General features: G+C 38.1%; 1 protein-coding gene across 3 annotated transcripts in view; it reads right to left on the bottom strand.

The window, feature by feature from the left end:
* ELAPOR2 (endosome-lysosome associated apoptosis and autophagy regulator family member 2) overlaps nt 1-25,121 on the bottom strand; it is a 205,291-nt gene that overhangs the window by 96,242 nt on the left and 83,928 nt on the right. Inside the window, exon 1 of one of the 3 annotated variants that reach the window (XM_065938922.1) lies at nt 15,321-15,416. The exons of 1 other annotated variant lie outside the window; for it this stretch is intronic. The gene's annotated coding sequence lies outside the window, so the exon portion shown is untranslated. Of the gene's footprint in view, nt 1-15,320; nt 15,417-25,121 lie in introns of those variants that run through there. One more of the 3 variants, XM_065938921.1, reaches the window with a different exon arrangement.

Genomic DNA, 25,121 nt, shown 5'->3' with positions numbered 1-25,121 from the left:
AATTCATTATTATACTTCATATTTTTCTTCATTTGCTGTTTTGAACTGTTCAACAATATTCATGTACATTACAAAGCAATAACAATTCCCTGCACACACATCTTATGAAAATTTTAATATAACTAACACACACATATTTACAAAATATTTTAGCAAGTTACTAACTTCCATAAGTCTCAGTGCCCACACTTATAAAAGGAAAATAATAATTATATATCTAAGAGTTTTCAGAATAAATGAGATATTCAATATAAAACATTTAGCAGCATGCCTGACATAAAGCATGTAATAAATGTTTGCTATAATTATTAGTAATATAATTCAGGGGTCTGGGACAATAAGAATTCTGCCACTGAACTGATGATTTTACTTCTGTTTAGAATAATTACATGGTCAAAGTTAGTCTAACAGATATAAGGCCTTTAACAATACAGAAGAGCTGAAGAGTCTATAGCTTTTGTATTTTAATTACTTGTTCCTGCTCAATCTTTTTCTCCATCCTGGAAGCCAGCTCTAGAGTCACATGTCAAAGAAAAGGACAAGCCACACATTCTTATTAAACTCTATTTACTCCATGAAATGATGTCAACACAACCATACTGACTTTCTCTGGCAGGCACCGACGAGAACCAGCTTTTCCTTTTTTTGTATCTTCTAACTACATCTACTTTCTACTTTTTAACTCTGCTTTCTTGGTCTTTAGAATTCTGTCAGATTACAAGTATTTTTATAATCTAAAGGACTAAACTTTTCATTCAAATTTATATACAGTACAACATAAGACTCTTTTTTAAAAAATAAAGTAGCTAATTTACAATGTTGTGCTAGTTTCTGATATTTTCTCCCAGTCCACAGCTTGTCTTTTCATTTTGCTTATGCTTTCCTTTGCTGTGCAAAAGTTTATACAGTTGATTAGGTCACTTTATTTATTTTTGCTTTTATTTCTATTGCTTTGGAAGACTGACCTAAGAAAATATTGCTATAATTTATGTCAGAAAATGTTTTGCTTATGTTCTTTTTTAAGAGTTTTATGGTGGCATGTATTATATTTAAGTCTTTATTTTTCGTGTGAGTCTTTATTATTATGGTGTCAGGGTATACTATAATTTCATAGATCAATATAAGACTCTTTCAACAAAAACTATATGACAGTTATTGTGTGTAGCTGTTTTCATTCCTGTGAATGTGAGTTTGACTCTATTTCATTTAAACAATTAATCATTTCTCAAATAAATACGATTTTTTCTTCAACAACCTTGAATCCTAGAGTAACTGAATGGAAGATAAGCAAACTCTGAAGTTCTGGTATGAGAAGAGAAAGCTCTTATTTGAATATGGTTACACACTACTTAACAGTGGGATCAGTCTGGGATTTCATACTTTACCTAAGCATCCAGTAAAAGAGTGATGTTAAAAATCCAACCTCCTTATATATGTATACACCTCATATATACATTACATATATACATCATACACACACACACACACTCAGCCATAAAAAGAACAAAGTTTTGCCATATGGAACAACATGGATGGACTTGGAGTGCATTTTGCTAAGTGAAATGAGTAATACAGACACAAATGCTGTATGATATCACTTATATGTGGAATATAAAACAATACAATAAACAAGTGGATAAAACCAAAAAGAAGCAGACTAACTGTTATACAGAACAAACCAGTGGTCCCAATGAGGAGAGGGAAAGCCGGAGTAGGGGGGCGTGGGGACAGGACAAGCAACATAGGGGTATGGGATAATTTTAAAAGGGGCTTTATGGGATTATATAAAATCATGTGTGTGAAAATTATGAAAATTGTAAAGCATTATAGAATATAAAGAATCTTTCATTCAATAAAAAAGTAAAAAATAAAAAAAAATTCAACCTCTTAAAATCAAAACTGTAACCAAGAAGTCATGTGCTAAATTCAGTATTCTTTTTCTCAGCTTTATACTCCTTTTCTATACTTCTTTTTTGACATCTATTTCCACTACTATAAAAACTGAAAGATGCAGGTGTAAAAAAATCAGGTGACCAATCAGCAAATGGCTGGGTAATTTACTTAACCCTCCTTGACTCCATTCATTCACATTTCAAGGAGGTCACCACTTTTCCCTCCTCTCTCACAAAACTGCCTGTGGTCCTATGAAAGACTGAAAACTACGCTGAGAATAAAAATATGACATGAAAATTTAAGGCTTTACCATCTTCAAGCAACTGCCTTATCAGTTCAGTTCTGTTCAGTTCAGGTCAGTCGCTCAGTCATGTCCGACTCTTTGTGACCCCATGAATCGCAGCACGCCAGGCTTCCCTGTCCATCACCAACTCCCGGAGTCTACCCAAACCCTTGTCCATTGAGTCGGTGATGCCATCCAGCCATCTCATCCTCTGTTGTCCCCTTCTCCTCCTGCCCCCAGTCCCTCCCAGCATCAGGGTCTTTTCCAATGTGTCAACTCTTCGCATGAGGTGGCCAAAGTATTAGAGTTTCAGCTTTAACATCAGTCCTTCCAATGAACACCCAGGACTGGTCTCCTTTAGGATGGACTAGTTGGAACTCCTTGCAGTCCAAGGGACTCTCAAGAATCTTCTCCAACACCACAGTTCAAAAGCATCAATTCTTTGGCGCTCAGCTTTCTTCACAGTCCAACTCTCACATCCATACATGACCACTGGAAAAACCACAGCCTTGACTAGATCGACCTTTGTTGACAAAGTAATGTCTCTGCTTTTTAATATGCTATCTAGGTTGGTTATAATTTTCCTTCCAAGGAGTAAGCGTCTTTTAATTTCATGGCTGCAATCACCATCTGCAGTGATTTTGGAGCCCAAAAAAATAAAGTCAGCCACTGTTTCCACCTTTTCCCCATCTATACAATGTACCAAATAATGGTTTCTAAATTGAATTATTTATATGCTGATTATCATCTATGCTTTATGCCTAACAATAAAAAAAATATTTTTAATCTTTTCACCACGAGGGCTTCTTAGTGGTGCTTTTCTTCCTTCAGAGACCTCATGCTGAAAGATAATGGCTATCAATTACATTTATTCATACTTCATCCATTTTTCCTATTTTAACTCAAAGTTATGTTACTAAAAGTTGTTTTCTGATTAGTAAACAGTAATAAGAAGCAGTAATAAAAGAATTTTCAACATACTTGTTCAATGAAATATTGATGATATAGAGTGCCTATGCACTCTCATTACAGGTAAGTACATGGGAATCACACTGTATTATTTTATTCAGTGGATATCTCTTGAGGATCCAGGACTGAGTAGGCAAACACTAGTCACCAAGGGTACTCAGTGAATAAGATGAGAAGAGTCCCTAACTCTCATGAGGCAACTAATCTAGTCTAGACTTACCTTCCTCAAAATAGATGGAATTCACATTTCACTAAGCTAAATTCACTGTAAAAAATATATAATATCTAATCAGTTAACATAAGTTAATAACTAAATAAATAAATTGCATATGTTTATGGGAAAATGGTTAATTAAATCAATTTCAGAATTAAGATGAGCCAATACATTTATTTTCTTCAATTGTCTCATTTTATTTACAGAAGATCAAGAAAACAAGGTTAAAGTTGTATGCACTGTCTTTACTGACTACAAAAGAAGAACTCTCTTCCAACTATTATTATTCATGGCCATTAAGGAAAGTACAAACAGGAAAAATAATGCATAGGTTGCAAGTCTCAAAAATTATATATTTTACCTTTTTACTTATGCAGGTCAAGAAGCAACAGTTAGAATCGGACATGAAACAATGGACTGGTTCCAAATTGGGAAAGGAGTATATCAAGACTGTATATTGTCACTCTGCTTATTTAACTTCTATACAGAGTACATCATGCAAAATGCCAGGCTGAATAAAGCACAAGCTGGAATCAAGATTGCTGGGAGAAATATCAATAACCTCAGATATGCAGATGACACCACCCTTACAGCAGAATTCGAAGAACTAAAGAGTCTCTTGATGAAAGTGAAAGAGGAGAGTGAAAAGGTTGACGTAAAACTCAACATTCAAAAAACTAAGATCATGGCATCTGGCCCCATCACGTCATGGCAAATAGATGAGGAAACAATGGAAACAGTAACAGACTTTATTTTGGGGGGCTTCAAAATCACTGCAGATGGTGACTGCAGCCATAAAATTAAAAGATGCTTGCTCCTTGGAAGAAAAGTTATGACCAACCTAGACAGCATATTAAACAGCAGAGACATTACTTTGCCAACAAAGGCCCATCTAGTCAAAACTATGGTTTTTCCAATAGCCATGTATGGATGTGAGAGTTGGACTATAAAGAAAGCTAAGTGCTGAAGAACTGATGCTTTTGAACTGTGGTGTTGGAGAAGATTCTTGAGAGTCCCTTGGACTGCAAGGACAGCCAACCAGTCCATCCTAAAGGAAATCAGTACTGAATATTCATTGGAAGGACTGATGCTGAAGCTGAAACTCTAATACTTTGGGGACCCAATGCAAAAATCTGACTCATTGGAAAAGACCCTTATGCTGGGAAAGATTGAGGACAGGAGGAAAAGAGTATGACAGAGGATAAGATGGTTGGATGGCATCACCGATTCAATGGACATGAGTTTGAGCAACCTTCAGGAGTTGGTGATGGACAGGGAAGCCTGGCATGCTGCCATCCATGGTGTCACAAAGAGTTGGATATGACTGATTGACTGAACTGACTGACTGGCTGATCTTTATTAATCATTTAGCTTGTCAATTATCATTATCAGATAATTAAAGCTACAACTGCTTGCCAGGTTTATAAGTCTTCCCACAGAAAACAAAAAGGAAGTAGGAAATGGCATCTAAAAGATGCTGAGGGAATTCCCTGGCAGCCCAGTGATTAAGAATCCATACTTCCACTGCAGGGAGCTTGGGTCTGATCCTTAGTCAGTGAATTAAAATCCCACATGCCATGCTTGTGGCCAAAAAATATAAATAAAATAAAAGAAGTTGAACAACAGACTCAATTCAGCAAATCTTGGCTGCTCTTCCTCCCTCCATGCCTGTGACAAGGAGAACGCTTGGATACTCTCTTTTTTAGGTTCTTAATTGTGAAATTCTTAGAGAATAAAAATAATTTACCTCATTTTACAAAAATTAAAGTGAGACAGGAAGATACCAAAACAGTGCATTAAAACAGGCCATTTCTTGTTGATGTTCTTATTTACATGTAGGCATTTTTCTTTCCCCTTGGCTAAAAGGATTCCTTGTTCTCTTTCACTGTATTTTACCTACTGTATTTGTTATTTATTTATTTTCCTGGTCAAAATTCACAAGGCAGCAATGCAGGCTGGTTGTGAACACATCACCTGTTTGCCATGTTCAAGATAAGGCTGGAAGAGAATGGAAGATGGTAACACCATGCAAATTCTGACAAATGCAGACATTGCAGTGTTCTGTGAGGAGCGTTGAGAAGAGATATATATATTTCCACTCTGATTCACAAGGCATGGAAGACGAGATCTGATCTGATCACAGAATGAATAAATTATGGTATGTAATAACACTTAAAACTACCAGAATGACCAAAAGGGACTTTTAAGATCACCTGGTACAAACCCTCCTGTATGGATGCCGAGTTTCCTCATCTGTGTCACCTGGAGTATCTTAGTTCAACTTCTCTACAGTCACCACGGGCAAATTCACAATCTATGAGTCTCATAATCCTATGACTCTCTACTTAATAAACATACTTCCCTGCAGTACCATGAAGCCAAAAGTCTTTATTACAGCTAAGCTAAAAAAAAAATCCACTGTTTCTGAAGTAAAGAATAGCATCCAAAAAACACATCTCTGCCCTAGAAGTAAAAGACATGAATTCTACTTCCAGCAGGGCTGCTTAGCCACATGGAGTAACATACGAGCTGCAATGCAAAGTCTGAAGTGGTGCAATTAAATTATCAGAACCAAATTCTTAAATAACCTACAATAAACATGTTTAACTTTCCATTACGATTCAGTGATGAAGATGGAGGCCACAGGGATATGTTTGTAAGTTCAGATTTGTGCAATTCTTCTACAGAGAAGGGAGAAAATTTTCACCTCTCATTTTGCAAAAATGAAAGGAAGACAAGAGTTATACAAAAGATTACATTCATACAAACCAGTTCTGGCTGATGTGCTCTAATTAACTGTTTTATGAAAAGAATATTCAGTCAAGGGATTGCCTCTCCATCTCTGAAAATGCATCCTCACCTTAACATTCTTTCCAGTGAACAAGTCCTCACAGAACCCTACCAGTTAGGATGGTGTGACTGTCACTGCACTTCATGGAAAAGACTGATCAGCAAGAATAATCTGTCCCCCACTCCCACACTCAAAATCACCAACTTCTGGGAGGAAAATTGATTCCAAGTAACAGCACAGCTACAATACCCATTAAATTAAGAGAGCCTAGATTAAAACTTCCTATTATTAAAACACACACACAAATATATTTTATTGTGGCTTCTTGACTTCAGTGTTTGATAGGGAATAGGGAAAGAGACAAATTCCAGTTCACTGAGCACAGGATGACACAAGGTTTATGAAAAAAAAAGTCTAACAGTGAAGGTCAGGGGAAGGAAAATGTTAAGAGTATTTAATGAGGTCACCAAAGAGGGCAGAGAAATGCATCTGTGAAATCAGTTTTCTCAACTTTCAATTATGTCCCAACACTTTGATTCTTATCACCCTGAATTTTTCCTCTTCCTCACAAAGTGCTGGTCACCATGTACTTCCCGATGGCTCCTCTGCCCTTAATTTTGCAGTTTTGAGGGCTGGGTCCTCTCATCTCCTTTTAAAACACTTTTTTCAAAGAAGTTTCCTCAACCATAGCTCCCATCAAACACTTCAACTGATGTAAAGCCTGTTTTTGATGCTATCTTAACAATCTCATGCATTCCTGCCTTTCACCAACCACTTGTGTGTTGCTGAGCAGATTTAACTCCAGTCTTCTTTCCACCTGAAATTTGATGCATCAACACCCAAAACTAAGTCTACTGAGGACAAAAAGTTTCTATGCTTTCATATGTAGAACAGATTTTCACTAGTCTGATTAGATCTCTGTGTTTAACCTACAGAAATGAAACACTGAAGGCAGACTCTAATTTGGTGACACCAGTGTTATTCAATCAACAGACATCCCAGTGTTTGGAGCTGTCTTAGGGTCCAGGAGAGGAATACAGCTCCTCTCCTATTGGGAAAAATGAAACAAGAATCAGAAATTCTTAGTTTTCTAGTTGGAAGCTAGACTAGATTCTAGTCTCTACTGTTGAAAAAATATCAATATTTTTCTAATATTACTACATGCTAAATAATCAATGTACAGTATAGGCATCAAGCACCAACAGTTTTCTAGGCACAGGAAAAAAAGCCCTAAGCAATCCATTGCATTTGAGGATATAACTACAAATGTGCCTTAAATTCAAAATGTTTTTCCCCTCCCTTTCAGAAAAATAGACATGATTAAGGATAAAATTTACAATAAGGTCAATCAATCAATTAAAATAACCCACCACACAATATATTTGAGCCTTTAGATGCTACCTTGTAAAAAAAAAAAAATCCATTTACCTATAGATCTCATAACATTTTTATCAAGAGGTAACATAAGATGAGAACAATGCCTCAAGAAGGGGCCTAACATTTGTTCAACAAACACTGGAATGCTGTTCAAAGAGATGGGACACCACACAGGTTAAGAACATGGACCCAGGAGCTAAACTGCTCTGTTTCAAATCCCGGTTCTGCCTTTGACATATCTTTGGGAGATGATCCAAGTACCTACTTCACAAGGATACCTGGATACCTGGATTTGAGAGAATACATGTAAACCATTTCCAATCATGCTGACATATAGCAAGTAAAGATTGGCTATTATAATTTCTATTATTACTTTCAGTAAGCTACATTATTATATAATTATGATTCTGGATAGTATAGATTATATTTATTATTTCATTTAAGGCCCTCAAATACCTGCAAACAGCCGTCTCCAGATTCAAGTCCTTGGTATAACACACTGGAGCCTGTAAGACTGGCCAGCATTATTATCTGTCCCTGCTCACTTCCCCACTGAGCACCATCCACGCACACCTGCCAGGGCCCCCAGGAATCCCAGTGCTCCCTCTAAGCTGCACCTCCACCCATGCCCCCTCTACCTCAAATGCCACTCTGCTTCATCAAGTGCACGAAGGTCATCCTTGAGGGTTCGCCTCAGAGGTCCTCAGAAAATTAACACATACGGCCCATTAAGTAAGTCATTTAATCCCTGTCTCAACTCTAAGTCAGGACACAATTTTTCATGTGAACCTGCCAAGGGTCAGATAAATTTCCAAGGCTATTCAGTCTGCATTTCAAACTCACACCTGCTTTGCTGTGAGGTCTTTGGTGTCCCTCTGAGCATAAGTTAGCCCCCACTTCTTGGCAAGATCACCCTAGGTATTTGTATCTATCTTTCACTTTGCCCCTATACTCGAAATAATTTATTTCCCCACCTACTCCCTTATTAGAATGAAAAGTCTTGGAAAATAGGAATCTAGTGTTCATTTATGGAATATTTTTGGATCCTTATTGTCAAGAATATAGGAAATACTCAGCAAATGCTTTAGTGAATGAATTAAAACTCAATAAATAGCTGTGAACTAAATATTTTGCTCAAGACTTATATCTGTTGCAGATCTGGGGTTTCATCCCAGGTATATATTATGCCTGCCCATGATCGGTAGGAAGTCTGGGACTGGACACCCATTTGACAGTGCTTCCACTGAGCCTTACAGAGCAATGAAACTAGCTAAAACATAGCATAAGGAACAACATATAAAAATTTCCTAAATTAGCCTGGCATTTGTGTTTAAATCTGTGTTTCCCCAAAAACATTATCTGCAGAAATTAGCCAAAAGGGTGCAACTACACATTGGATAAAAGAGTCCTATAATCAAATACACTTAGGAAACTCTGGGTAAAACAGAATACAGTTAAAACACAGTAAATGTTCTAAAAATCATTACCGTGTTTCTCAGAGATTTTATTATGAAAATGTGCACTGCAGCCCTTCATCAAGGGGATATCACAGTAGCCATTTTTTAAAAAATACTGGCATTTCTCGACAAAAAAAAAAAAAAAAAACGCTCAACTCCCTTTAATTGTTTACACAAACTATTGCAGAACAGAATGCAATCACCATTCAATACCAATGTACTCAATTTTCCCAAATGTTCTGGTTGCCATATCAATAACTCCATACAACTGAAACAGGTTATGTATTGAATCCTGAGGAAGAGCCTACATTTCAAAGAGCTATGATCCCCCAAAATGAGATTTTTAAATATCCCACCCAGGAAGCTAAAACCAACTCCCCTTTCCATGACAATCCTTCCTCTTCTTTTAGTCCAACTGGAATCAAAAACTATTGATTCAAACTGTCACCTCTGCTTACTTATATCTTAAGGCCTATGAAATGTAGGTTACAACAACAGCTCTGAGAGACACAGTGAAAAAAGGAAAACAATTGTATTCAAGGGTTTTTTTTTAATATCTAAATATAGCATTTTAAAATCTAAGAGTCAAATATCAGTTTATACAAATAATGAACTATAAGACTCAACAATGCTCACAATACTATGACTTGGTGCTAACATAACAAATAAGATTATAAATACCTTAGTCATCCCCAATTAGAAAGCAATGTGTTAAGGTTATACTTGAAGTCACAGACTGAGAAATATGTGAAGTAGTAGACAACAGAAATACACACTCCCCAAAGGAAGAGATATCTTGTTAAGTTTTTTCCCTTTGGTGCTCCAGACATGTCTGAAAATATGTATGGCAATAGGTAAAGGAGTTCTTCCCTCACTCCTAGTAGCCAGGCTTTTATTTCTAAAGTTTGGTTTGAAACAAAAAGTCCCTTTTTTCCAATGTTGGTGAGAGTAAGAGAGGGGAGAAGGAGAGAAGGTACTCCACCCAGGAAACCATTTCAGAATGACTATTGCTTTTTATAATCTAAGGAAGTCAAGCAAACACCCAGAGAGTCAAGGGAAGAGTTTTAAAACTCTTGCACAGGGGGGAAGTGATCCAACAGTAAAGAAGAGATGGAGTCAGGACACGGGTTATATCCCCTCATTTGGGGAGGAAGTAACAAGTGCTGTATTCAGGAATGACATGCTAATGTGTCTGAATGACACCAACACCTCCAATGGTGGATGATATCCACAGACATGAGACTGGGCATCAGGGATTGGAAACAGCAGCAAAGTTCTCTGGAGCTAAGCCTGGAGCCAGCAGAGACAGAGAGAGAAATGAAGTCATCTCGGGGGCCTGCCCAGGGCAGCACTGCCTAAGACACTGAGGACTTCACAGCAGAGGGGTCAGGAGGACAACCGGAAGCTGTGTCAGTTAATAACAGAGGTCTCTCCCTCCCATTTCCCGAGCACAGCAAGCCTCAAGCTCACATACAGCCTAGGGATCTAGCACAACAAAAACTGAAGCCTGACTTCTCATTAACTTCACTCAGAGCCATGCAACCAGATTTTACATGATTTATTAAAGATAAAGACATAATACAGCTTGCCCATCAATTTTATTTTTAAAAATGTATGGTTGCTACATAAACATTTCTATAATCCCTTTCCTAAGGAGAAGCCTCATCTACTGTTTGTTTCTGAGAAAGGGGGAAAGATCTAGCCAATTACATTTTGAAGATTCTATAGGAATTTCAATTGAGGCCACATTCTGGGTTTTGTCTCACTGAGAACAGTGGGATCTGGGGAAGTTATGTCTTACATAAGCACTGCCCTAAATATTTTTCACTTATGTGAGGCAGACATGTTAATTTTTAAATTTTCTTTTAGATGGTCCAGCTGCTGGGCCATATCATCACAACATAGCTGCTGAGTCTAGTGCCTGTGGGCATCACCCATCATTTCAGGTTTGGGCATCATTCACACACAGCTTGCAGATAGCAAGCTACTCCTGAACCCCAACATTTTTATCCTCTTTTATCCTGAAGTACACGTTTCTAATATCTTCCCTTGAAGATGGCCAGTGATAGAGCTATATGTACCCCCATGCCAGCTCATATGTCCAGACAGGCTCTGGAATCAGACATGTCTGTATTTGACCACACATCTGCCATATCCTGCCTATATGTCCCAACCTGAAGTAATTTATTTCACCATCTTAACTCCGAGTTTTCTCATCAGCAGAAACATTGACATTATCTATCAGAGAGGGTTGTTGTGAAGATACAACGGAAAATGACACGAAGCCCAAGCACGGTAGTTAGCCTATCATCCATGTATGAAAAATGGTAGCTATTATTAGCAGTAGAACATCTAAGCCACTGAAGGAATATTCAGTTATTATCATAACTGCCTTCAGCAGTGCTTTGATGGCCAGTAATGTGGTAAGCATCACGCTTAATGTTAGGAATTGACTGAGCTTCTAAGGTAATTGCCTCTATTAAGTTTCTTGTGAGTTTCAAAACAACTTGCCTTTATCACACAAAGAACAGTCACAATCAGAGGCCAGACTAATAACCTCCAGAGCAGATATAACTATAGTACACAGAAATACATGTAAATTCAGATTTCAGACAAACCAAGATAAAAAATGCCCCAGCCATCTAATAAATAGTATCATTTTAGGCTATCATTTTAAAAGTAAGTACTATCATCATTTAAAGCGATTTATAATTAATAATGACTTTACTAGATTGAGTTTTTAGAGTAGTTCTAGCTGGCATGTCAAATTCATAACATTATCTGTGAAAGATAATAATAAATAATGAACAAAAGACATCCTTGGCAACAAACAGAAATAATTCCTAGTCAAACATCAATTCTGAAACATATTTTTGAAATTTTGGCCAATGAATTTAATCAGTGGTATGCAGGTAAGCTGATTTGTAGTATTTATCAATTTCCATCATGTGAATACTTCAACTTAGCCCATTTCAAAGGAACAATCAGTTCTCAAAAGCCAATGCCAGTCAACAGCAGCACAGCTGCTGAAACAGTTGAGACCAGTTCAGTCCTTCAGTCGTGTTGGACTCTTAATGACCTCATAGACTGCAGCATCACCAGGCTTCCCTGTCCATCACCAGCTCCTGGAGCTTGCTCAAACTCATGTCCATTGAGTTGGTGATGCCATCCAACCATCTCATCCTCTGTCGTCCCCTTCTCCTCCTGCCTTCAATCTTTCCCAGCATCAGGGGTTTTTTCAATGAGTCAGTTCTTGGCATCAAGTGCCAAAGTACTGGAGTTTCAGCTTCAGCATCAGTCCTTCCAATGAATATTCAGGCCTGATTTTCTTTAGGATTGACTAGTTGGATCTCCTTGCAGTCCAAGGGACTCTCAAGAGTCTTCTCCAACACCACAGTTCAAAAGCATCAATTCTTTGGAGTTTAGTTTTCTTTATAATCCAAACCTAACATCCATATATGACTACTGGAAAAACCATAGCTTTGACTAGTCAGATCTTTGTTGGCAAAGTAATGTCTCTGCTTTTTAAAATGCTGTCTAGGATTGTCATAGCTTTTCTTCCAAGGGACATGGAAGCAACCTAGATGCCCAAGGAGAAAGCATCTTTTAATTCCATGGTCTCAGTCACCATCTGCAGTGATTTTGGAGCCCAAGAAAATAAAGTCTGTCACTGTTTCCATTGTTTCCCCATCTATTTGCCATGAAGTGACAGGACCGAATGCCACGATCTTAGTTTTTTTAATGTTGGATTTTAAGCCAACTTTTTCTCTCTCCTCTTTCACTTTCACTAAGAGGCTCTTTAGTTCTTCTTCACATTCTGCCATGAGGGTGGTGTCATCTGCATATCTAAGGTTACTGATATTTCTCCTGGCAATCTTGATTCCAGCTTATGCTTCATCCAGTCCAGCATTTTTCATGATGTACTCTGCATGGTCATTTGAAAAGACCCTGATGATGGGAAAGACTGAAGGCAGGAGGAGAAGAGGACGAGAGAGGATGTTTGGATGGCATCACCTAATCAATGGACATGAGTCTGAGTAAACTTGAAGAGTTGTTGATGGACAGGGAAGCCTGGTGTGCTGCAGTCCATGGGGTTGCAAAGAGTTGGACACGACTGAGCGACTGAACTGAACTGAATTCTGCACAGAAGTTAAAAAAGCAGGGTGACAATATGCAGCCTTGACATACTCCTTTCCCAATTTGGAACCAGTCTGTTGTTCCACGTTCAGTTCTAACTATTACTTCTTGACCTGCATACAGATTTCACAGGAGGCAGGTACAGTAGTCTGGTATTCCCATCTCTTGAAGAAATTTTCACAGTTTGTTGTGATCCACATAGTCAGAGGCTTTGGTGTAGTCAATAAAGCAGAAGTAGATATTTCTCTGGAACACTCCTGCTTTTTCAATGATCCAACAGATGTTGGCAATTTGATCTCTGGTTCCTCTGTCTTTTCTAAATCTAGCTTGAACATCTGGAAGTTCTTGGTTCACATACTGTTGAAGCCTTGCTTGGAGAATTTTGAGCATTACTTTGCTAGCGTGTGAGATGAATGCAATTGTGCAGTAGTCTGAACATTCTTTGCCACTGCCTTTCTTTGGGATTGGAATGAAAACTGACTTTTTCCAGTCCTGTGGCCACTGCTGAGTTTTCCAAATTTGCTGGCATATTGAGTGCAGCACTTTCACAGCATCATCTTTTAGGATTTGAAATAGCTCAACTGCAATTCCATCACCACCATTAGCTTTGTTAGCAATGATGCTTCCTAAGGCCCACTTGACTTTGCATTCCAGGAAGTCTGGCTCTAGGTGAGTGATCACACCATTGTGGTTATCTGGGTCATGAAGATCTTTTCTGTATAGTTCTTCTGTGTATTCTTGCACCTCTTCTTAATATCTTCTGCTTCTGTTAGGTCCATACCATTTCTGTCCTTTCTTGTGCCCATCTTTGCATGAAATGTTTCCATGGTATCTCTAATTTTCTTGAAGAGATCTGATACATTCAAAAATTTTGACACACTCCACCTCAGTAGGGTTGTTTATAAGGGAAACAAGGAATTAGCCCATGAGGAAAATATAAATATAGATAAAGGACATACAGATTTTCCAGTGAAGTGACAGAAGCAATTTTGCAATGAGTTAATTCCACAGGCAATACTCAAGCTGTTTCCCTTTTAACTGGGATGCTCCCTGAGAGCTGGTCCTCTCTCTGCACAGGTAGCCTCATATACCCCAGCCACGGATCATCTTCTCCACTGGCCCCACTATCCTCTCAAGATTCTTGCTGGACACAAACCTTTCCCTGGCTAACCTGGATTTCTCAGGTTCTCTTTATATTCATTTAATATCATTCACCAAGAAATAATGGCTCTCTTCTCTAATTTTCCTAAGATATACCATCTTCCTGTCTCTCTTTATTACAAAATCCACACCTATGCTAAAATTCCTCTAACCAATCATGGAGATAGAGTTTTCCCATGAAGAGGAAGGAATTAGCTATCTGTTTAATTAATTTGCTTATCTGCTTTTCATTTGGGAACAAAAGAACTCAGCTTTTAGAAATACCATTTGGAAGACTGTAGAAAAACCAAAATAATCTTTGTCTTACTTCTGGCTTTGAACTCTAGAACACCACAAGACAACTTTACTGCAGGATCTTATGACTCACCAAATTCGAGGGTTTTTAAAAGTATAGTCTATAAATGAAAATTAATTTAATGACATATTTCTGTTAATTCATATTACACTTCAAACCTGCTTAATTGCTACAAGACAAGCTGTTGAATATGACAGACAAATTCTCTAATTTCTCTGTACAATAAAAAGACAAATTATAATATTTCTATGGCTAAAAAAAAAAATTCATTGCCAGGTGAGAGAGTTCTATAGATGTGTGTTGGGGAGGACAGCACAACAGTGTAACTGTCCTTAATGTCACCGAACCTACAAATGACTCAGGTGGCACATTTACACAATGTGCTTAACAATATGGTGTGTACCCAGTGCTACTTATGTGCACCAAAACTCTCCGAAAAGTCCCTTAAAATTTAAAGAAAAAAATCTATTAAATAGAAATTCTTCCACTCTGCCCTTTAGAATTTCAAGTAAGATAATAAACCAGATTTTGTAAGACAAATAAAAATTAACACCCTTTAATACAGCATGCATCTCCTTTCAGACTTCAGACCTAAGGGCACCAGGTGTTGAGAAAAGATGCTTCTGCTCTGCTAGACAATAATGCTCCCTTTCCCCAAGGTCTTTTATAGGCATCACAGTTAACTTCTCGGGCTCATATGAAGGACTTATGGTTTAATTGGGAAAATATAAGTCAAAACATACTGCATTCTTTGCCTCTCACTGGGTCAGGCAGGCCAGAGCAGTCCACTGCGGAATTCGGAATGGCAACTCTCCACCTGGAGCCACTGCTATCACATTCTGTATATTCAAAGTGGTAATCTTTCTGCAAATAATCACAAAGACAAGTCTTTGTTAGAGCCAGTTTTAATGGGACAACTGTGCTTTCTCAGTCACTCTCAAACCTGCCTGGAAGCCTCGTTCCGAACTGTTCTCTCTGGTTGATCCTCATTCTTCCGAGACTCTATCCATACCATGTAGTTTTTTGATAAAAAAAAAAAAAAATATATATATATATATATATATATATATATCATGCCACAAATGAACTGACTTGCAAAACAGAAAAGGACTCACAGACTTAGAAAACAAACTTACAGTTGCCAGGGGCAGGGAGGGACAGTTAGGGCATTTGTGAAGGTCATGTGTACACTGCTATATTCAAAACAGATAACCAACAAGGACCTACAGCCTAGCACATGGAACTTTACTCAATGTGATGTGCCAGCCTAGATGGGAGGGAGGTTTGTGGGAGAATGGATACATGCATATATATGGTTGGGTCCTTCGCTGCTCACCTGAAACTACCACAACATTGTTAGTTAGCTATGTGTGTTTAGGTCGCTCAGTCGTGTCCGACTCTTTGTGACCCCATGGACTATAGCCCACCAGGTTCCTCTGTCTATGAAATTCTCGGTCAAGAATATTGGAGTGGGTTGACATTTTCTCCTCCAAGGGATCTTCCCAACCCAGGGACTGAGCCCAGGTCTCCTGCAGTACAGGCAGATTCTTTGCCGTCTGAGCCACCAGGGAATACCCCCAAAAAAATAAAAAGCTTAAAGTTTGGATAAAAATGTATCATACAAGGCACTGAGCCTCTGAAGAGGAGCATGACAGCCATACGCTTCACAGTGTGACCAGGAACCTGTAATCTCACCCACCCAAAAGGCAACAGCACATGTCCCTATTTTTGCAGGCTCCTTACGATCTGAATAATTGATAGCTATTAATATATGAGCAAAATAACCCTAAGAAATTGAAGGCTGTCACTGTCCTAAGTTTTTCAAAGCAAGAAAAAGAGAACTGTTCCTACTGACCTAATTTTTCACTCTGTTTATAATTTAGCAGAAGGCATAATAATTAATCATCCAAACACTAACTAAAAGACTACCAGATTTTAAAGCAACTCTTCCAGGCTCAATATACCCCACCACAGCAGACTATCTTCAATCACTGACTGTAAAATAGACCATTTACTACAGTCACCAAGTAAGACCAACCCACTTGTCTCTGGCCCTTGGTTGCTCTGAACTCTGTCTTCACGCTGACCACCCCTGCTCAGAGCACATCACTGAGATCTTGAGCTGATAGGAATGAGGACAACATGTCATTGCAGAATTTCAAGAATGAGAGAAGTTATAAATCTAGCCCAAAATATTTTCAGCTCAATATTTTAGAAGTTGCTAGCTGGTTTCATCTACTCTGTTTGACTCCCTTACTATATTAATAACAGGAGTGAATAGAAATATTGTAACATAATCACCAGAAAACCAGGTGTGGGAGGCAGGGAAGTTTGTGTGCATGTGTGTGTGTGTTTGTACATGTGTGTATGTGTACACAGAGAAAGAATACCAGTTAAGAGGCAGGTCCTGGAATCAGGTCTGAGTTTGAATTGACAGCCTATTCCTCCACGTACCATCAATGTGCTATACTGGGCAAGCCACTTTACCTCTCAACGCATCCATTTTCTTCATTGGTAAAATTAGAATAATAGTATTTCCTATTTTGCACGGCTTTGCAGCAGTAAAATGTTAGCCAGGTTAAGCTACACTGAGTTAGCACTTATTAGTGATAGAATTCTTCTTCTCCTTAAAGGCAATGTGGGTACAGAGGATGATATGCAGGAAGGAACTAACTAGTGGTAATAAGGTACGGCACAAACTACCTGCATCTCTGTTCCCCGTTTCAATATCTGCACACTCTTAAAGACAAAACGAAAAGGGGTTGAGAGTTAGAGAAGGTATAATCACTGAGCTGGGAGCCAAGGGCTTTATGCTACATTCAGCAGACTCTCCCCAAGAAAGAAGATTCATTATATCCTTCAAGCAATCATCTCTAAATAGGATTTTTTTCAAATAGAATTTTTTTTTTTTTTTACAAAGTTTGGTAACACAATTTGAGATTGTTATTTGACAAGAATCTGGATTTCTAATACGTTTTATGGCCAATTAAGAGCAAATCTACACATGTTAAAAAAAAATCAATAAAAGCCTACAAATGGGAAAGGCTTTCCAAAAGGAAAGATAGGAGGAAGGAGAGAAGAAGGGAGGAAAGGAGAGGGAGGGAGGGAGGAAAACACAATGAGGTTCACTAAATTTGACAGCATACGAATGTTAAACACTATACATCAGAAGTCATCCTAAACAAAAGTAAAAACTAAACAACAAAACGAACTGCCGAAGAAACACACAGCAAAGGTTAATTAACTTAAGAATACCAGGTTTCTGAGTTCTGCAAATGAATGGTGGTGATGGATGTACAACAATATACTCAGTGGCCACTGAACTGTACACTTAAAATTATTAAGATGCTAAATTTGATTTATATATATTTCACCATAATCTTTAAGTATAAAATACTGGATTCCTAAAAATCAGTAATAAAAAGGACAAATAATTATTGGAAATATGGTCAAAGAACACAAGCAATTCATTAAAGAACAATACAAATAGCCAAGTATATGCAACGCAGGAGACCTGGGTTTGATCCCTGGGTTGGGAAGATCCCCTGAAGAAGGGAATGGCAACCCACTTCAGTATTCTTGCCTGGAGAATTCCACAGACAGGGAAGCCTGGAGGGCTACAGCCTATGGGGTCACAAAGAACTGGATACCACTGAGCAACTAACAAAAAATATATATACAAAATAAGTTGAACATTGCCAAAGAAATACAAATAATGATTTTCATCAAGTTGGCATGGCATTTAAATTTATTTTAAAACTCTCTAATGTAACAGTGCAGTAAAATGAGCACTCATATGTGCTTCCAAAGAGAAAATGAAGTAGTATAGGATTTCTGGGGAGAAATATTCATTCTGTACCAAGAGCTTTAATGTGTTAAAAAAAATTTGACTCCAAAATTCCACTTCTAGCATCTTATCTAAGGTGGGGGGAGTGTTTCATGTATTCAGTGATTTGTGTACAAAATAGCTCATGAAAACTTTCCTATAGGTCGAGGGAGCATAATAAAGAGTTTATTACAGAAACTTACATGCACTTTATCTGGTATTTTTCACACATATGTCATTAAGTACTCATAATAATTATGTGGATTAGGAAAGACAGTTAACATTATTCCCATTACTCAAGTAGAACTCAGAAGTGACTTACTCATACACACCCACCTAGTAAGCAACATAGCTGAGAGCAGAACTCAAGCCTTCCATTTATCTACTAATGTTTTCAGTTTATATAATGCAATTGTGCTTAAAATAGAAGGCTACTGTTTTAAACTAGAAGTGGTCAAAGTTTTGAATATAAGAGCCTAATAGTTACAAGTCTAATAAGAATCATAAGGATGTCTCATACTCAGAATATAAGAAGACAAAGGTAAGCAGAAACCATTGGATTCTCCTTCTATTTCTATATTAGTTTCCTGCAGATGCTGCCAAAAATTACCCCACACGTAACTTGAGACAAGAGAACTTTATCCTTTCACAGTTCTGGAGGCAAAAAATCCAAACTTGGTATCACTGGGCCAAAATCAAAACATCAACCAGGCTGCCCTCCCCCCGGAGGTTGTGGGGAGAATGCCTCTTCTAGTCTCTGGTGGTTGCTGCCTTTCATTGGTTTGTGGCTGAATCACTCCAATCTCTACCTCTGTGGTCACACTGCCTTCTCCTCTTCTGTCTGATCTCCCTTTTATCTCATTCTGATAAGACTCGTGATTGCATTTAGGGTCCACTGAGATCATAAAAAAAAAAAAAATCCCCCATCTCAAGATCCATAACCTATTCACATCTTCAACCTTTTTATCCACAAGAGATAACAACTCATAGGTTCCAGGGGAGAGGATATGAATATCTTTTGAAGAGGAGGGCATTATTCAGCCTACCATAGCCCACCTTCTGGTTTCAAAGTTTCATGTCCTTCCCATATGCAAAATACACTTACCACATACCAACATTCCCTAAAAAGTCTCAACCCATTACAGTATCAATTCAAAGACCAAAACCTCATTTACATCTCATTAGCTCAAAGGTCCCAAAACTAATCATTTAAATTAAGTATCAAGGAGACTCTGGTTATGATCTATAAGGGGGCAAGATTCCCCTCCATCTGCACACCTGTGTTACCTGCTTCCAAAGTACAGTGGTTTCTGACATTAACAACAATTATAGACATTCCCACTAAGGACGAGATAAAATGAAAGAAAGGGAAGGATGATGTCAACCATCTCAAGACATTTCAAAATTCAGCAGGGCAAATTACATAAGGTTTCAAGGTCTGGGCACAATCCACTATAGTTCGTGGCTCCAATCTCTGGGCCCAAGACTTCACTCGCAGAGTCATTCTTCTGAATTTTTTTTTAAATAAAAACATATTTGCAGTTGAGTAGTTTTACTAGACTTCTTCTTGCCTATAAAGTTTTGGGAATCCAACAGCCCTCCTCCATTTCATCCATTTCTGTCATTTTCTTGATGCTGGAGTATTTCCCCTTTTATCAAAAAGTTTGTGGGTCTCCTGTGCATCTCATAGGACTCATGCCATGAGACAGAAGATCTTCCTAAAATCTTTCCTGGATAATCCCATCTCTGTTCTTGGTTTCTGCTAAGACAGTTGAGATCCATGAATCACACACCTAATTTTTTTGACACTAGCAGAAGGTTTTCTAGCCACACTCTGGGCCTTGTCTCCACAGCATACTCTCCTAACAGTGAACCCCCAAATTTAGCATCTTTTGCAATTTGCACAGGCTGAGAATTTTCCAAATAATCAAGTCTGGATTTCTTTTTAACAATTCTCCCTTCGACTGTTCTTTCCTCTAACATTTTACTGTAAGCTGCGAAACTTTGCTCAGAAATCTCCCCTGTTGATATTCAAGTTCATCACTTACAAGTGTTACTTACCTTCCACACAACAGGATGAAATTGTTAAACTTTCTGCCACTATATAACAAAAATCACCTGTCCTCCAATTTCCAACGATGCAATCCTCATGTTCTTTTCAGCCTTAACCAGTGGCACATTTAAAATTTCTACCAACATTCTGCTGAGGACAATTTAATATTCCCTCTTACTACTGTATTTCTCACTTCTTCCTGAATCATCACTGGAGAAATCTTTAACATTCATATTTTTGTCAACAGTCTGTTCTAGGCAATCTAGGTTATTTTCTTTCATGTACTTTAAATTCTTCCAGCTTCTGTTCATTATCCAATTCTAAAGCCACCTGCTCATTTTTAGTTATCTGTAACAGCAACTCCCCACTTTCAGGTAGTAAAATCTGTATTAGTTTTCCTTTGACTGCCCTAACAAATTATCAAAAATTTATCAGCTTAAAAAAACAGAAATTTGTTCTCTTACAATTCTGGAGGCCAGAAGTCCAAAACCAGCATCACTGAAGTGCCACCCAGGCCACATTCCCTCTGGAGGCCCTCAGGCAAAATCCACTCCTTGCTCCTTCCAGTTTCTGACATCTGCCAGCTTCATTGGCTGGCAGCTGCCATCACACCAATCTCTGCCTCTGTGGACACACTGCCTTCTTCTTCCTCCCCCTTGTGACTGCATTTAAGACCCATTCAGATAACCATCTTCATCTCGAGATTCTTACTCACATCTTCACAGTCTTTTTTTAAGCCTTTTTCTCCCCCTGTCATATAAGGTAACCTACACAAATTCCAGGGATTAGGACATGGGCACCTTTCTTTGCTGGGGGGAGTAGTATTCAGCCTACCACAATCTCCTACTGCAGAATAGCCTAGACCAGCCATGCAGTTGCATAATGGTTTTCCTGTTCCTCTTGTTCCCATTATTTGTATTAGGAAGTCTTTCTCATCTGCATATCCCACTGTAAAGATCCTGGCCCTCATTTGAAATTTGTTATCATCCTTGCAAAATAATGATGCTGAAAAGTATGGCATGAATTTCAGATGAAGCAAGACCTTTGAATAAAATAGGTAAGCTCAAGAAAACTCTGTCACCATGGCCTCTGTGTTATTCAGGTTGCCAGTTATGAGATGAGAATAGCAGTAAGTACACGGGAAAGTTATGCTGTGTTTTCTGGCTGCAGTGGTACATGTAATATGCCAATTAATCTTCCTATGATTCTTTATTCTACCTGCCTCCTCTAGAATACCCTTGAAATCTAAAGAGGCACAGCTATTGTTAAGTTACAAAATTCTTAGCACTCCAGCAGGAAGCTGTAATGTGTTTATTTATAATTTAAAAACACTAAATGCAAACCTACTTCATGCAGAGGGCAGCACTTGGGGTCAGAAATTTAGACTGCAGTCCCTGCCTGATGGGTTTTATTTTTTAAATTATTTAATAGGCTATTTCATCTAGGCCAGTAACAATTTTTTAAATCTACTTCTCAAGTCAACCCTTAAACCCATCGCAGAGATCTAAGAAATAGTATGATGCAGTAAAATCACTCAAGATACAATACACACTCCTCAAATATTTTGAATGGTATTCAAGGTACTGAATAAAGAGAGCTACAGCACATTCATTTTCAGATTTATAGATAATACCTCATAACTCTGGTCACAGACCTAAATAGATATTGAGCTAAACTGATCCCTTGGAAATGGGAGTTTTTTGGCTATCAAAGAGAAATTAAAAAGAAAATATAAAATTTTTCTAATATAAATATAAAATTAATATGTCAAATATTTTATTTAAGTCATTAACTAACAAGTCAATCCAGAAATAAGCCATTGTCACCAATTCAAAGGAGAACTCAAAGAGCACATATCAACCGCCAACCAGAAAAGTGAAATGAGCTAAGAGATACAGAACTGGGAAATCTCCTGAGGGCAATAATCAATTACATTCCAAAAAATAAAGTGGATTTTCATTTCTATGGACAGGAATCATTTGTATTCTTATCAATTTCCTACATCTAACAGTATTGCAAAATAGTTCAAAGTCAGGGAAAGATGCAGACTTCTACAGAAACTGATCATTCAGAAAGGTGCTCTAAACAGAACAGTCAGTCATCTTTTCTGCCTATTTCAACATGTTTCACAATTTTCCTGACAACAGGAAAAATTCCTGTCAATTTTTGCAACATTACAGGGCTCCTGACACTTTATCACCAAACATAATGATGTGAGTCAGAGCACACTCTAGACAGCAGAACATCCGCTCACAAGCCACACTCTATTAAATTATAAACTGGAGGAAGGGCTTGTGAACCCACTCAGGGGATGGCAGTTATTTAGACAAGTCTGAAAATCACAAAACACTGGAGAATGAAAACACTGCCTCAAATAACAAAATGATGGGACACTCTGAAAATCTAACATTGTAAATATGTGGGAACCAAGGAAACAACCCAGAAAGAAATAGAGCATGGAATTACTCCTGATGAGAGTGGATGAAAAATTGTGGCTCGCCATCCGCAAACACAAAGTCACCAGCTACTGCAGACACTGACCTTCAACACCTCTGAAAGGAGTTCAGGATAGAGATCAGAAATGAGGCACTCTGCACTCCAGGAAAAAAATCAGAAGAACAAGCCTGCAGATATACATTTTCAGGAGAAGAATTTATGATTCTAATTTCCTGCATCTTCTCATATCTAGAAAAGCACTAAAATCATTACTAGCAGCTACTTTTTCTCAAAATGTGTTCTTAACTGCACATACCCTCTTCATCAAAATCACATACATCCTGCCCTTTTCTCTTACCCCTTCGGAGCAGTCCCTCAGAGCTCTGAGAGGCTGTCTCCCAGGGTATAGCCTTTATTTTGCTGCAAACAAAACTTAACTCACAACTCTCATGTTGTGCTTTTTTTTTTCAGTAGACATCAGCAAATGCTTAAGAGATTATTCCTCAATACAAATCATGATAACACACACACACACACATTCACTCACAAATCAAGTATAGGCACAAATTCCCAAATTGTGTTTTCTTACACTTCAACAGAAAAGGTCAGGATACACCTAAATAAATATCAGATACCTAAAGTAGCCCCTACAAAAGACTATTTCCTTGACCAATCATCAGTCAGCCTCCTCTGAACTCTCTTCCCAATGAAGCCTTGACCTCTGGGCTTCTGTGTTCATCTTTGCATCACCCAGTTTTATCAAGAATCCTGTCAAGTCAGTTTAGATAGAATCCTCCTTTACCCTTGATGTTTCCTCTGAGTAATTTTTCACCCACTTACCCTCACCCTGATCCTTGGATATAAATCCCCACTTGCTCATGCTGTATTTGAACCTGAGGCCTCTTAAACCCCATTGCAATAGTTCTTGAATAAAATTTGTTTTACCATTTTAACTACCGACCACTGGCTTTCTCTGACACCCTTAATGCAAAAATCATTTATACTACAAAAGCCTTCTAGTTCTCACAAAAAATCTGGGGTATCATCTCTTAATTATGATGCTGCTATAGTTTAACTACACATAGGCTAGACAATGTTTTGAATATATCTCACATATGAAAATAATATGCACATATGTATATATGTCCTTGACATTATATTGACAATAGTGAAAGTCACTCAGTCGTGTCTGACTCTTTGCAACCCAATGGACTGTACAATCCATGGAATTCTCCAGGCCAGAATACTGGAGTGGGAAGCCTTTCCCTTCTCCAGGGGATCTTCCCAACCCAGGAATCGAACCCAGGTCTCCTGCATTGTAAGAGGATTCTTTACCAGCTGAGCCACAAGGGAAGCCCATATTGACAATAAATAAATAGCATTTATATATTGATATTAACATATATCATTTATTATGCTTTATACATATATTAGGGCTTCCCAGGTGGCTCAGTGGGTAAAGAATCTGCCTGCAAAGCAGGAGATGCAGGTTCAATTCCTGGGTCGGGAAGATCCCCAGGAGGAGGGCATGACAACCTAATTCATTATTCTTGCCTGGAGAATCTCATAAACAGAGGAACCTGGTGGGCTATGGTCCACAGGGTCACAAAGAGTTGGACATGACTGAAGTGACTGAGCACACAAACTTATATTAATATATTTCATTTTCATATATGAACATCAATTTATATCATTCTGGCTCAACCGGTAAAGTATCAGCCTGAAATGCAGGCTACCTGGGTTTGACCCCTGGGTTGGGAAGATCCCCTGGAGAAGGGAAAGGTTACCCACTCCAGTATTCTGGCCTGGAGAATTCCATGCATCCATGGGGTCGCAAAGATTCAGACAAGACTGAGTGACTTTCACTTGATCACTTACTACATGACACTTTAGTTATTAAGTAAGTACTATGACCTAAATGCTATGGGGGAGATTTAAAATAAATATAGCACACAGTCCCTGTACTCAATAAGTTTATGTTTTTGTTGGAGCACCAGGACAGACACACACACACATACCCTACATAATTTTATAAGAAAGCAGAAAGATTGAGGGCTCCATGTTGAACAGTGGCATTACAAGACAATGGACAAATAAAAACTGTATAAGGTAAAAAAAAAATTACCAATAAAAATCTCTCAACTCTACCAGAAAATAAAACAGGTACCACTTTCAATAAACTCATCCCAGTCAATTTTTCCTTAAGCCCTTATCAGTTACCCATTTCTT

This window comes from Muntiacus reevesi, chromosome 6 (assembly GCF_963930625.1).
Source record: "Muntiacus reevesi chromosome 6, mMunRee1.1, whole genome shotgun sequence".
NCBI lineage: Eukaryota > Metazoa > Chordata > Mammalia > Artiodactyla > Cervidae > Muntiacus > Muntiacus reevesi.
Note: the sequence above shows the minus strand (reverse complement) of the source record. Positions and strands in the feature narration are given on the sequence as shown.